Source organism: Pagrus major, chromosome 7 (genome assembly GCF_040436345.1).
Source record: "Pagrus major chromosome 7, Pma_NU_1.0".
NCBI lineage: Eukaryota > Metazoa > Chordata > Actinopteri > Spariformes > Sparidae > Pagrus > Pagrus major.
The window spans coordinates 19,048,614-19,063,723 of NC_133221.1; the positions used below are offsets into that span (position 1 = coordinate 19,048,614).

General features: G+C 42.5%; 1 protein-coding gene across 3 annotated transcripts in view; it reads left to right on the forward strand.

Annotated features, from left to right (window-relative positions):
* The first annotated feature begins 2,580 nt into the window (after positions 1–2,580).
* Positions 2,581–15,110, forward strand: part of rerea (arginine-glutamic acid dipeptide (RE) repeats a) — a 135,085-nt gene continuing 122,555 nt past the window's right edge. Inside the window, exon 1 of one of the 3 annotated variants that reach the window (XM_073469457.1) lies at positions 2,581–2,819. The gene's annotated coding sequence lies outside the window, so the exon portion shown is untranslated. The remainder of the gene's footprint in view (positions 2,820–15,110) is intronic. The other 2 variants (XM_073469453.1, XM_073469455.1) reach the window with 2 other exon arrangements.

Here is a 15,110-nt window from a genome sequence, read left to right on the forward strand (position 1 = left end):
TTGTGTGAGCCCTGTCTGAACCTACCTCCATTGTTTAGCCGTCACCAAGGAGATGTATAACAAATCACCGGTACAAAGAAACTGCCAAGTGTATATTACAGAATCTATAAACATCCTGTGGCTATCAGCAGCTGCAGATTGCATTTAGCAACACATCTTCTTCACACTTAAATGGACTCACAATAATGTTTTCACAGAGAGTTCAAAACAGTAAGAGCAAAGCTGGGTGACTTGTAAAGTGATACAAGAGTGTGGCTTCTAGCCTAAAATACATGACTTTCTATGAAACTGCAACGCTCAATTTCTTTTCTTTGAGACCTGCGCCATCCAGTGGTCACATTCAGGCAGTACACTTCCCTGACATGTTCCTGGTGGACAAGAAAGTAGCAGCAACCAAAATGTTTTAACCCCCAACCACAGTGACATTGAAGGAACAGCTGCGATTGGTCGATAGATTGATAAGTCGATCAAAAGAAAATTCATCGCTAATATTTTTGACAATCAATTAATCGTTTTAGTCATTTTTCAAGCAAAAGCGTCAAACCTTTGCTGGTTCCAGCCTCTTAAATGTGAGGACTTGCTGCTTTTATTTTACATTCATGACAGCAAATGAAGCATCTTTGGGTTTTGGACTGTTGGTTGGGTAAAAGAAGCAATTTGAAGATGTCTTGTTTGGCTCTGGGAAATTGTCATGAGGATTTTTCACAATTTTTTTGACGTTTTATTGTCTACACAACTATTCAATTAATTGTGAAAACAATAGGCAGATTAATTGTGAGTTGCAGCCCTAACTGACAGATTATTTTACTGGTCTTCATCAAAACGTGCAGGCATGTTTTGTCATTTTTCTGTAGATACCAGTTTGCCACCTAAAATCAACAGCAAGCTGATATTTACTTACTTATTTGACTACGTTAACAGGCCACACGAGAGAAAACTCCTGGTGCTCAAAAGAAGCCTGAACGCACCAGATAAATAAAAGCTAAACACTTAAATCATTGGTGCTGCTCCATCTAACTGCAGCTCATTTTAACAGAAGAACTCATTAATGGATCAAATACATGATGTCCAGTCCCTGTGGGCCTTTCAAGTTGATAAAGCACTACAACTGCCATGACTTAAACTATATGGCGAGAATCATTTAAACATGATCAGTTTAATACAAACAATTCAACGCATACTGGCCAGTTTTTCCACTTCACCTGCTTTCCACTGCACTTCTCACCAATCAATAGTGGTAAAAGATAATACTCATTAAAAAAAAAAACTAAGGTGAAACCCAACCACCGACCTTTGATACCCCAAGCTGCCTACATATTGTGCATGTGCCAAGAAAACAGCACCCAGTACAGTTTCTGCTGCTTTTTCATAAAATGTATGTTGTATCGCTTTCTATTCTAGACCGTGACATTTACATTTACATTCATACTTTAATTATAAACTATTTTATTATTGACTATTTTATCTTATTTTAGCTTTGTTTTGATTTTAGTTTTGATTTTGTCATTTTGCACTCCTACAATTCTGTTATTCGTTTACAGTATGACTTTTATAATATAATGTACTGTACTATTATGTACTGTATATATTCACTACTGCAGCAGTGCAGTTCCTTCACATCTATCAAGATGAATTCTATTCTAGTCTTGTCAGATTATTCTTTTCTAATCAAGTTATTCTTTAACAGCACATCCTTGTTTCCTGTCCAGTTCTGCTGTTCTTTATCGTCTCCAGTGTTAATATCTATTCTATTCTATTCTGTCAGGTGTTTTTTTGGTTGTTGCTGTTCTTTTTAATTAATCATGGACTAGCTGTGATCAAATATCGTTAGATTTTGTTGTATTGCTCTCCTAAAATTCTCTTATTCATTAATAGTATGACTTATAATGTAAGAAATCTCAACTCCCTCAAATCCACCAAGAGGAAGTCTATTCTATTCTGTTGTCATCTTATTCTCTCCTAATTATATCAATCTGTTACAGCATAGCCTCGATTACTGTTTGGTTCTTTGGTGTATATTTACAGTATGACTTAAAATATATACATTAATACCCCTCAAATCTACCAAGAGAAATGATTTTCTATTCTATTGTCTGCTGCTCTTTCGGGTGTCAGGCGTTAAAATCAACTCTATTCTATTTGCATGTATTCTAGTCTATCTGTGTTATTGTTAGATTGTGTCATATTACTCTCCAACAACCCTGTTATTAATATTAATATGTGTGTATTCAATACTGAAGTTCCCTCAAATGTATGAAGATAAATTCTGTCCCATTCTGTTTCACTCCGCTCTTGTGGGCTCAGTGACAGTCCAAATATAGTCTGGCAGTATCCCAGGTTTATGAGGATGGAGATAGAGCCAGTGTTGTTACAGAGCAGACATCCAGAGGAGGACTCTCCCTCTCTCGGTGGATGTTCCCTCTTTTGGCCAGTGGGTGACGATATTTTACCGGTTGAACTTTGAGAACCCCCCAACTGTTCTCACCCCAAGATGAAGAAGGATGCTGTCATGCTGAGTGCCCCTCACACACACTAGTCTGAGCATTTCGGCAACGATTACTCCCTCTTTATTCTCAAGTCCATCATTTATGACAGCATTGTCTCAAACGTGGTCCGCTCCGTTATAGCTACATAAGAGAAGATACATACAGGTGGCACTGCAGCTGCTGTGCTACTCTGTGTAGTGGCGACACTTGGCTAACTAACGTTGGCTAATTGCCCCTGCCGCTGCTGCTGCTGCTGCTGCTGCTGCTGCTATTGTTTGTTGTTGCAGTCTCTCATCAAACAAATCACAGATGTTGTAGATCAAGCTCTCTAAGGTAAGTGTTGTGAGCTTCAACCTGCCGTCTTCTTTGCCTTTGACGTTCATCAGCAAGCGAGGGGGGGAAAAGACAAATATGAAGGACCAGTTTGTAAACGTTGGGCTGTTAACGTACACCCTTGCTTGCTAGCTATTTGGCTAATTTGCCTATTAGCATCAGCTAGCTAGTTAGCTGATAGACTTGTTTGCCCCTTACTGTTGCTGGTTACCATGGACTAACGTTAGCGGCTAGCGCCAGTGACTAGTACTGATTGGGAATGCCAGCCAGGAGCGGTGTAATGTCTGGATAGAAACAGCTCGTTGACACCGGTTAGCATAGAGCACATGCAACACACACAACATGGCTGCACTTTATTAAACGCTTTGTGGGTTTAACGTGCACGTAACCTTGCAGTGCCTCACAGCAAGCGTTTTCTCATTTTGAATCACCCAGTGTAGTAGCTCTGTTCCAGGGAGTAGCCGGAGCCCATTCAGCTATTGTCATTAGCTCATGGAAACGTTAGCTGGCGAAGCTAACTTGCTGTCTTTGTCTGCTTGACTTTTGCTCAATTATTGTTATTTAGCGTACAGTACGTGATCATTTCCGAGCTTGGTTTGGGCTGGTTTTTAACACATGTAACACTGGATAACGGCACACTCACGTTGACTTTTGAAAACAAAGCTGCAAGGCTTGGAAAAGCTTGATTGGAGACATTTGTCAACAAATACAATCAGCAGAATTGGCATTAACACTTCAGTCCTGGCAGGCTGAGTAGTTCAAAACGTTTGACAAGTGTAGTAGTGATTACATAAGGTTCAAGGATAGTGATATTTGCTGGGTTCATTCTTTTATCAGTGAAGTGGGATTTTTGAGTTCTGACTAAGTTATCTTGTTTGAAAGTAGTAAACAAAAGACAATTCACTGACATTATTTGGCCACAGCAGCCATTCATAGTCTGTCCCGCAAGTCAGATTCCAGAGATGCTTTCTGTTCATTCGCATATCTGTATTCACAAAGGCAGAACTATTAAGAGCAAGTGAATTATTTTTATTGAGTGCTTATGACTCACTCCTGACTTATTCCCTTCCTTGTGCCCTACAGGCTACATAGCCCTGCACAATTGTGGACTTCACCATAACTAATGAAAACACACTCTGCTCAACGATCAAAGGATTGAGGAACATTTGTTTTGCTCCATAAATGCCAAGCTATTTTCAGCCGGCTGAAAGAAATGTTAATTTAATGTTGACAACAAAGCCTGCACTTCTTTACTCGTCAAAGTGCCATAATGTCATTATGCTGGGTATAAGGGAAAGTTGAATGAATTCTCTGATATCCTGGCAGCGCTGCATTGTAAAACATATACGTGCTCAACACCACATTATGTTTGAAGACTATAAACAACCTAACATTAGACAACTACACCACTACTCTTTTCAGTCATTACCTCCAGTTCAGGCCTCCTGATGATGACATGACTGTGTAGAGAGGGGTCATTGAACTGAAAAACAAAGTTCATACTCACATAATGTATGCCTGTAATGTCTGTTGCACACTACAGTTTAGTAACAGTTGGTTAGGTAAGGAAACACACCCACATGATCAGAAATGTTTCGTAAGCAATACCAGGCTCTTTAAAAAAAATATGTTAAAGGTGAACTATGTAGTCTTGGGAAATACATTTAATTTTTTTCATGCCCATCCTTAAAGGACAACACAATTTCATACTGTTTTACTTTGTTTATCTTGGCAGACCCTGCCACCTTTTTAGCTTCAAACGGTGTTCTTGTGACCAGAACAGTGTGTTATTCAGTTATAATGTGTTCTTACCTCTTTAATATTGTAAATAGTAAAAGTCTGAGTTTGAATTTCTTCTCCAAAACTACATAGTGGCCCATAATGCAAAAATGTTCAATAGATTTAACTGGATCAAGTCAGTGCAGTTGTGATTAAAGTGCCACCTTTATATACACCTTTATCTCCATACATCTTGCATATGCACATCCGATGTTTTTGTGGCTGCCAGCAGCTTAAACTACCACTTAAGACTGTAAACTCGCAAGGTTAGGTTACAGAGGTCTGCTATTACAGGCTATACGTTGATTACTGCTTAAGAGCAGCTCTGGCAGAAAAGCACCTTAATGTTTGCTTTATGTTTTTTCTGTTGGGAGAGCGTTCTTTAGGTTCAGCCAAGATAATAATTCAGAATAGCTGAAAACGGAGCATTTGTGGTGTGATTTCTTTTTTCCAGGGCTGTTATTTGTTAGCGTGTGTAAAGTCATTGTTAAATTCACATCATCTGCTTAGTTCAGGGGTCAGAGGAGGTCAGGGTGTTTTATAGTGTTTCAATTTGAATGGGATCTCAAGAGCAGCAGTGGGTAAAATTACATATCCAATGACACACTCCGTCCATTGAGTGTTAATCTAGCTGGGTGGCTGTAGCAGCAGCAGCGGAGCAATGATAAGAGAATTGTAATAACCCTGCTATTTTCCTTTAATGACTAATGTGTGTTTGAGTAATAGCAGCTCCCTGTGAGCACTATGTGGCAAATGGAAGGCTAGACGACGTTAAGGAAAAACCCCTTTCACTGCGCTCTGACTCCCCTTTTTTTGTGGATGATTTGTCAATACACATGCTCGGGAATTCAATGTTTACACGCTGTGCTCCAATGGCGTCTTGCTGGTTTTCACCTAGATGCCGTCACTGCGTTTTTCCTGCGCCATGAATTGTCATGAAAGATGATTCTCCATTATAATGGCTGGCTCGAGTCTCGAGAGCTACTTCAGAGGCATTGTGTTGCAGTATGTGATGGTGCTATAACCTGTCATCGCTGTGGCTGGCCTGTATTTTAAAAAAAGAGGCATTTTACTTACAGAAAGGCTATTGTGTTCCAAATAAAGGTGATTAGGCTGATTTATTGTTTTCTTCCAGACTGTTTTGCTCAGGGATTTCCCATACAATATAAAATTATGTTGGCAGGAGACATAGGTAAGCAGTGAAGTGTCTGCTTGACAGAACCAACACAGGAAATGATGTGTAATCAAGCGTCCTGAGACATCAGGTTTGTAATTAAGACAGTCTGTTGCCTTATGTTTATATTATAATGACTTTGCACAGTTGTTGCAAAGAGGACGCAGTGGACAATACGGAAACAAGTGGATAAACTGATTTAGCTTTTTCCTTTACAGCACTTGATAGCAGTTTCATTGCAAGATATCTGGCTGTTACATAGAAAATTAATGCTCTGAACAAAGGAGCAATGTTCGCTCAAAGACCTCTTGATGGGCCATTCAAGTGCTGTATATTCATTAAAAATAACAATCTGTCAGCACTTACTGACAGCACGCACAACAAGCCAAGCTCTCTTTATTGTTCTCCGAAGATGTTTTTCAGTTCCTGTGCCAAGAGCTGGGTAATTGGCTGTAGCAAAGCCTTGCATGTGTTGTTTTAAGATATTGGACTGACACGCACAGGGCACACTGGCAGAAATGAGGCAAGCATCCCCCCCCCTCCCCCCCTTCCTCCTCCTCCTCCTCCTCCTCCTGGCTTATCCCAGCAAGTCAGAGGAGGCAAGACGCTGGATGTGTTTTTGTGTTCTTTGACAGCTTCCCTTCACCTCTCATAAGAGGAGATCCAAGCATGCTGCATCATATCTCATCTTTGTTTGATTCAGGCCTAGCTCCGCAGCAGCTCCACACAATTGTGCCAAGGAGATAGCATCGGCAAGCGCTATCCATGTTAACAATTGTGAGCTGTCTTGCTACATACTGCTGGTGGTATTTGATGTGATCAAATCTGCTGTGAGCTCAGCCATGGTGAAGTCGGTTCATCCTGCAAATGGCGTCTTCATGTGTCTTATTGGGGCCCGCCTGGCATGGATTCACATCTTAACTAATCAGACACGTTGGGTTTTGTGTTGTTGCCAGCCTCTTGGCAGGTCCTAGGTACAGCTATATAAAAAGAAAAGAAAGTTGTCTCCATATTTGCCTTGTTCAAATTTGTATGTGGCTGTGAGGCTATGAGGCTGAAAAGTGTTGCAACTCGCCACATTTCAGTGTCTTCTGTGATTTATGTACACGAGGGGTTGTACAATAGAGTGAGTGTGTGCAAACTGGAAATGGAGGCTTGGCTCTTGCATTTGTAAGAGTTGTGGATCAACAGCAAAATGTAGGACAATGAATACATGAAATAATTGTGAAGATAGTGACTGCACGCGGCAGATTTTTTTTGTCTCTAGAGCTGCGATTAGTTGTCAACTATTAAATTATGTATTTCGTATTTTGATAACAGAAGAAAAAAAAGTCGAAATTCTCTGATTCCAGCTTCTTAAATGTGAATATTTGCGGGTTTCTTTGGGTTGTGGACCAAAGAAGACATTAGAGGAGGTAAACTTTTTTTTGTTCAACATTTATCAACCATTTTCTTGACATTTTATAGACGGAACAACCAATCAATTCATATCGACAGGTTAATCAACAATGAAAATAATCGTTTAAAATAATCGCCCTAGCCTTCCACGTTATTACATTTCTCATGCGTCTCACTAATTATTAGTTAAAACACACCATAGCACGCCAATGATAGCCTATTTTTTAAGGATTCAGGCAAGATTGGCTAATAATAGCACTTACTCAATTACAGTGCCAAAAAGCATGAATTGAAAGTGTTCAAAAATAACAGTCAGCCATTTGCCATCTCAGTAAAAGAGGAAAATGAAATGGTGTAGGATCAGCTGGCTGGCCCCTGAGGAGAGGGAGAGAAAGGGGGAGAGAGATGAGGAGGAGGAGGAGTGCTTTGCTGCTGTGTGTGTGTGTGTGTCAGTGCTGATTAGGTAAGAGATTGCCTCATGTAATGACACGGCATGGCGCTAGTGGTGCAGAAACACAAACAATGCATACCAGTGTTTTACTGCACACACCCCCTGCAGCTGCCTGCCTGAAGATGTTTATATAGACATATACACTCTCCGTAGAATATTTCAACATCTTTACATGGTGCCCTTTTTAAACAGACACACACATTCACTCCATCCGGAAGCCCTTCTCGCCGTGCACTCTTTTTCTTCAGTAGCACAGATGAAAGATGGAGGTGATTAAAGGGAAGGAGCACAATGGGGTCTGTGCAGTTTTCTATTAACGCTTATTGTTACTATTGACAGCAGTATTTTTCAGCACAGACAGTATGTTGTTAAATATGCTACATAACCTGCTGAACCCCTTGCTCTGATAGCTGAACCTTAACCATAAGTGAACATGTCATACTCTATTCCTGCCTGTGACAGTTTAGGTTTCTGTCAGTGTGTTGGACCCATTATACACAGGAATGTTTACTGAGCTTTCATTCATTTGCTTGGCTAATAATACACCAGTTACAGGCTGGTGCTGGAGATCCGATCTTAAAATGATATTGCTATATTTTTAGGCTATAACATGATACACAATTTATACATCTCAATAGTATGAAATCTTCTCAGCACTTTATGAATGCCTATTGGTACTTAAAATATGTATATATGTATATATATGTATATATGTATATATATATATGTGTATATATATATATATATATATATATATATATACACACACACACACACACATATAAATATATATACGTAATACGTATATATACTCAAAATTAGGAATCACCTAATCAAATTAAATTTGATGTTATGGTGCGATAAACAACCAAAAATACGTTTTGTGATAGTGTTCTAAAAAAATGTCAAAATTTCAAAATGTGTCAACTGTCTTGTAGGTAGATTTGGCATCCTAAATAACCTGGCTGAACCAATAGAAAACAAATTATTATGAAAGTAATTTAGTTACAGTATCAAGCAGTTTCAAGCACTTTATCCAAAACCTTGAAAACACCAGATTAAAATGTAAACATTTTCAAGGATTTTCAGCACCCATACACACCCTGACAATTAGGGCTGCAACTACGCTTAAAATCGAAGATGATTTATAGGATAACAATATACTATCAATAAACTGTCCAGCCCAATTTAGGCTGAGTTCCATAGAATTGTATGTTAAAATGTTTGTGAAGTGTAAAGGTCTACTGTATTTCGTGACACAGTGATTAAAGTAAATAGTCCGTTTGTTAATGAGAAGCCACCTTGATTAGCAAGTCTAAATCATGCAGTTGGTGTAATTGATTGTTTTATAGAGAGATGTGTCAATAACAGCTGTCTATTGTCCAGAGGAGCATACGTCTCTGTCATTAATTAACGTGTCTGTAATGGCTTGTTATGCTGTGTTTTTTCTGTACAGTATTGGGTGTGCAGGACATTGATTTTCAACACTGTGAATGAGACAGATCATACACACATCTCTTTACAATGTGCTGGTTGTGCTCTGTGGCCTCTGTGACTAATACAGGCAGCGCATTGATGTTGGGAGTGTGCACATGAGCCACAGTTTGCTCGCAGAGCTGCACAGCCCCAGACCTGTGACTGATGTTTTAATGGAGACGGCACCCGAGCCGGTGTTGAGCTCAGGATTCATGCAGCCATAAGGAAATGACCCCCGGTGACATTGTGGCGCTCTCCACTCTCCTGTTCACGAGATGCCTCCAGTAAACTGTGCCCTTGCTCGCCCTTGCAGGTTGGGCACACCTATTGAGCCTGGTGAGCCTTTAGTTTAGGTGCTGGGACTTACAGCTGGATCCACTGTAGGTTTTAGGGATGGACATCTTGTCTCTGTACCCCAGTTCCAACAGCGAGCACAGAGAAAATGAGTTCTGAGGATTGGGTTTAGATTTGCCACTGTAGCACTTCAACTCTGATACACTCTAGCTACCATCAGGGGAAAGGCTGTCAGAGAGAGAGAAAACAGCGAAGCACAGCAGTGCTATCTAATAGATCAATTTGTAATAAATCTGTTGCCTCAAGCTGTTGTTGTTCGCTTCTACTCAGTAAAAGGTGTCTGCGTTTCTCAGGCAAGAAAATGCTTGTCAGGCAGGGCATACAGAGCTATCAGTGAACGAGACGCGCCCAAAGCACAGTAAATCATTTTCTCTGTGCTCAGTTTACATAGGTCGAACACATTGCTCTCTTATCAGCACATTCCATTGGTCAAAAAGGGGGGGTTATAACCAATCGATAGGACTGAGCGCTGAAATGAGGAAGTAACGCTCCCCTCACATTAAATTCCCCCCATTATCCAATATGAGCCATTAATCATGATGAAGGAGCTATTGATTAGACTATCAGCCAAGGTTGGTCAATTTATTTGCCGAGAGTCATTTCGCAGTGTGAGGATCTGTTGAAGTCGAGCTGCTGCTTTACAAAAAGCAAGTGGCTGAATTGAATCGGCCCCATTATTATGACAACAGTTTGATCTTTAAGGTAACAAAAGAGCGGGCCTCTATAAGGACCACATGGGACCTCTACTGCTCCTCCTCCACTAGCAGCCATATGGACCGTACTAATTGTGTTTTACGCCAACCATTTTCACCGATCCATCGGGGACTTGTGGAAGTGCTGTAGCTATAATGTCACCAGCAGTGGGCTGGCTCATGAAAGAAACATTAGCGAGCGAGATGAGAAGACAGGAAGGCAATACACTGCAAGTCAACACAATTATTGATTTTATTCAAATGAAATCGGTGCTTCTCTGTTCCGAGTCTGCTGCCTTCAAAGGCTGATTTCTATTATTTTCTTTTCCCAATTGTAGCTTTTGTCTGAGTATTCAGTTCAGTCTCACACATGCACTTTGTCAAATGGTAAAATCAAATGCTAGGCATGATGCCAGTGTGTAAAGATAGAGCTATAAAAGAGGACTTGTTCTTGTAATCCCATATATCTCCAAAGATGTTTTTATCCCATTAATTCACATGATGATGTATCTGATTCTAGCAGTAGTACCTCGTGTAAGCCTGCTGTAATTGCTCCACAGAGAAATCGCCTCTCTCTCGTTTTGTTTTGTGACAACACAAATGCTGAGGTTCGAATGTTGAATGTAAATGTGACATTCACAGTATTTGCTCTGCCCTTCAGGCCACGGATTGGTTGTAGAGTGTTTGAAGTGCTAAGTGTGACTGAGGCAAATCAGTGTGTGTTTTAACGTGTTTATAATATGCAATCATGAAAAGGGCACATCTATGGAAATTGGATCCACTGAAGGAGGCGGAGGGGAGGGGAGGGGAGAGGAGGAGCGATGGAGTGGTGATGGTGGAGAAGGAGAGAGAGAGAAAAAGTGTGTGTGTGTGTTTCATTGTGTCCCCGCTAACAGTTTTCTTGTAATTATTGAAATTGATGTTTGCCGCGGAGCTGTAAATCTGCAAGATCTCTTGTTAATAAAGCGGCAGAGGCAGCCGAGCTGTTAGGCTGGGAAATAAAAGGCAATCAAGCCTCCAACATCCCCGTCCCTCGCCCCAAAATGAAGCAGCAGAAATCCTAATTAACTGAGAGGATGAGCAGCTCTTAGAGTGCTTGGCTAGTCGGTGCCAGAGCTACAGTAGCTGCTATACTCTAATGAAGACGCTCTGCTAGCCGCCCGCAACCTCTCTCTATCTCCATCTCTCTCTCATCCTTCCTTCCAGCCCTCTCTATCTGGCTCTGGCTCGCCTAAGGTATTTTCTCCCCCTCGGCTCCTCTCCTTCTCTTCCTCCTCCGCCTCCCTCCTCGAGTGTGAAGTTGTGGATGTTGCACTGATGGAGTGAGAGAAGCCTTTTTTCTTGGCCCGGAGGTGTCTGGGAGTCCTGCACAGGAAATCGGTGAGCTAGATGATGGCCTCTGTGATGGTTATTGCTGCTTATGTAAAGTGCTACGAGAGAGAGGGAGAGAGAGGGAGGGAGAGAGAGAGAGAGAGAGAGAGACAGCATTGATCTCCTCCCATTGATTTCATAGATCCTCTTTAAGATGACAATAAAAGTGTCTTTCTGTGTCATCTTCAAGTGCCTCCTTTTCAAATCAGCCATGTGGCAAATTACTCCTGTCATCAGCCGCCCATATTCAAACGGCATTGTGTGATCATCTGTGGAGTTGAAAGTCAGGTTAAATCTTTGCTTTGCACACTTGATATTTGTTTGTGCAGCAGTGCCGCAAATCTTTGAACATGACATTCAGTAATACGTTGGTTATGTATTGCTGCAACCAAAGCTCTTGTAGTTTATAGGCCTGTTAAGTAGCTTTAATACAAAATAAGTTATATAGCTCCAAGCCACGTCTTTGTTGCTGTGGAGGACTGATTGATTGTTTGAAACCCAAGCTCACCTCAGCTCCCAGCCAGCTGCTTCTCACTATTTACCTGTAAACTTGTCCTTTCCCGCTTTTGCTTTGTCTGTGGATGGCCGCAGAGCTCTTTCTCTGTCGCCTCTCCCCCTCTTTGTTGTACCAAAGCCTCCAGGGATGAACGGACAAATAGAAGACAGCGAGAGGTGAAGCTCCCCCCCACCTCCCCGTTCTCCCATCTATCTTTCTCCCTTGCGAGGCACTCTGCCAGACAAGTTTCCAGGCACTCAAAAGCAGCAAATCGACTCACTGTAGGATTCACTGTCACTTAGCCGAGCTGGGGCACAGCAGCACGCTAGGAGGCCAAATCCTCCTCCTCCTCCTCCTCTCCCCATTTCAGCGCCTTCTCAAATGAAGAAAATGCTATTTGGCATGCCATAGCTGAGGCCTGGTTCTCTGTATAGACAAGCTTATTTCACTTCAGCTCTCCTTAAAAGCCTCTTCAGTTTTACATTAGTGGGTTGGTTCTGATGACGACTTGATTAAGAGCTTGTCACATTTCAAACAAGTCCAACTGCAAGGGGTCTAGTGAGCGGCGTTCCATCTTGATTCGCTGCGGTTAATTTTAAACAACACGATTGGCAGGCGAGATGGTGCGGCACTATCCCAGGAATCGCTCATCAAGGTTGGGGATGTTTTGTTTTGTGCACAGATTTCATGATTGTGATTGAGCGTGAGGAGAACGCTGTCAGAGTTGCAGGCTCTTCCTTTTATTCTTGGCACAAAGCAAACGATCCGCTCGGCACAAAGCCAGCGCTCGCTGCAAACGCCGAATGTAGTAGGCAAAAGGAAGGTTGGCGCCTGGTTTTCGCTCGTGCCCGTGCACTCTGATGGATGCATGCACAAGCGTGTAAACACATGCACACACGGTGTAATAAAAGATAAAAAATTCTCCTGACAGCAGGAGTTTAAATTTCACTCCTCAGTGCGACAGCTTTGTCACAGGGAAGAGATTCACCACCACCTCTGGCAGCCCTCAGAGACCCCTCCTCGGAGAACTAGAAGTCCTCCCTTTCTTCTCCCTGTTTCCCTCTGTATTTAGCACTCAGCCTTTTTCTCTCTAATCAACGACAGGCTTGTGAAAATCTCTGCATAAAACAATGCACAATGCTGCTTTATTTTGTTTTTTTCTCTTCCCCTCTGCCTGACTCTTCCCCAGAGTTAGTTTTTTTGTCTTGCCTGTGCAGCTGCTGCTGTGAAGAAGATGACAACAGGCATAGAAAACTAAAAGGACACGCTGTCCCACCCCCCACCCCCCCCACCCCCCCTTTTTCTCTCTTTAGGTTTCTCTGTAAGCAGCTACCTTGCTAACGTGGCTGCTTACATTACACAGGGCTTGTCCACCTTGTATTTGCTGTTTCGGGGAGATAAACACGATGAAAGTGAGAAATAGGTGTGACGTTCTCGGGGAATTTAGCTTAGTAATGTGGCTGTATGTGTGGGTGTATAGGGAGGTGGACGGAGGTCATATGAGTGTGTTTTCTTTTTCTAGATTTTGTTTATAAGCAAATGAGTAGCGAGGGACTGGAATCGACGGCCGTGTTTTAATTGTTTGTGACACGTGAAATGAGAAACAATAATGTGTGACTAGCGGGCCGGGGAGATAACAATCTGGTCTGGCGCTTAAAGGAGTGTCAGAGAGATGCATTACCACGTCTTTGTGTCCCTTTCTGCCCCCTCTGAGCCATAAACCACTCAGGAGCATTTAGCCGGCAGTGATTTCTCCTCCGTTCACCTCCTCGCCCTGTTTGTGATCCTGTGGAGCCGCTGGTGGAAAACCTCCCAGGCTTCTTGACTGAATCCCCTAATATGTGTGTCTGTGTGTGTGCGTGCAGCCCGGGTTCTCTGCAAATCTCTGCAGCACCACCTGATTTGACTTGGTAATGGGGCATTGATGAGTCTTGGGGGAAATCGGAAAAGGAGCACAAAACCGCACAGCGAAAACCCACTACTGCGCGGCGGCGGTGGTGAAGACAGCGTCAGGTTGCTCAATAGCAATTGACAAAAGAGGAAAGAAGATAGGGTGAGGTAAAAATGGAGGACTATGGAGATATAGCTGTCATGTGTTGATGCCTGCGGCCGCCTGCTATTTCTACAGGGGTGGGGGAAAGAAGCTTAGAGGTGGAGATGGGCTTCAGCACCCGGGCTACAACTCGATTTGTATTTTTTACTCCACTGTAGTGAAAGAGCCGGTTCTCTCCCCAGGACAGCAGATTATTTACATCTTTAGCAGAGCTCATTGCTCACAGAATATTGAGTTCAGTGTGGAGGACATAAAAGGTAGCCAAGCCAGGAGTAGTAGGGGAGATAAAAGCAGGATCGCTTAAGCACTCTGTGTTATTTGAAGCACATTTCTACCGCTGTTGATGTAGCCACTAGCCTAATAATTCATCTTGCCTAGTTTTTATCACTCAGCGCACGCCCACGCTCATGCACACACACACACGTACGCACACACACGCCCACACACACAGTAACTACTCACAAACACAAATTCCCCTCGCCGGCGAGGGTAGGCCCCCTCTAATATAAAACAAGCGATTCAAAGATGAAATGCTCATCATTCTGCCGTCTCACCATGGCCATCCAACAGATGAGTAGTGCTGCTAACAAAAAGCAGGGGGCTGCCTGCGCCCGGCTCTCTCACAGGGGCATCTTGTCTGTGTTATCACTCCAGCTAGTGCTGCAATTAATATTAATGTGCTTTAAAGCACGCTCCAGCAGCCCTGCTTCCCTCTCTCTCGCTCTCTCTCTCTCTCTCTGTCTCTCTATCTCTCTTTGTGTGTGTATATATGTGTGTGTGTGTTTGTGACTCAGGAGGAAGAGAGCAATAAAGCCAGCGGGGGATAAGAATCTAGGCAGGATATGACAGTCCTCATGTCAGCTGTCTTAGAGCTGGAGGGATATGTGGATAAAGACAAGGGATGAAACTGAATCCCAGCCAGCCAGACAGGCAGGTAGTACGACATGTAGGTAGAGACTTCCAGCATCCACAGCAGCTGCAGGGGGGGAGCAGGGGAGCTGAGCTGTTTATTTAGTCATGTTGTAATAATGCTTGACCTTTTCTTTC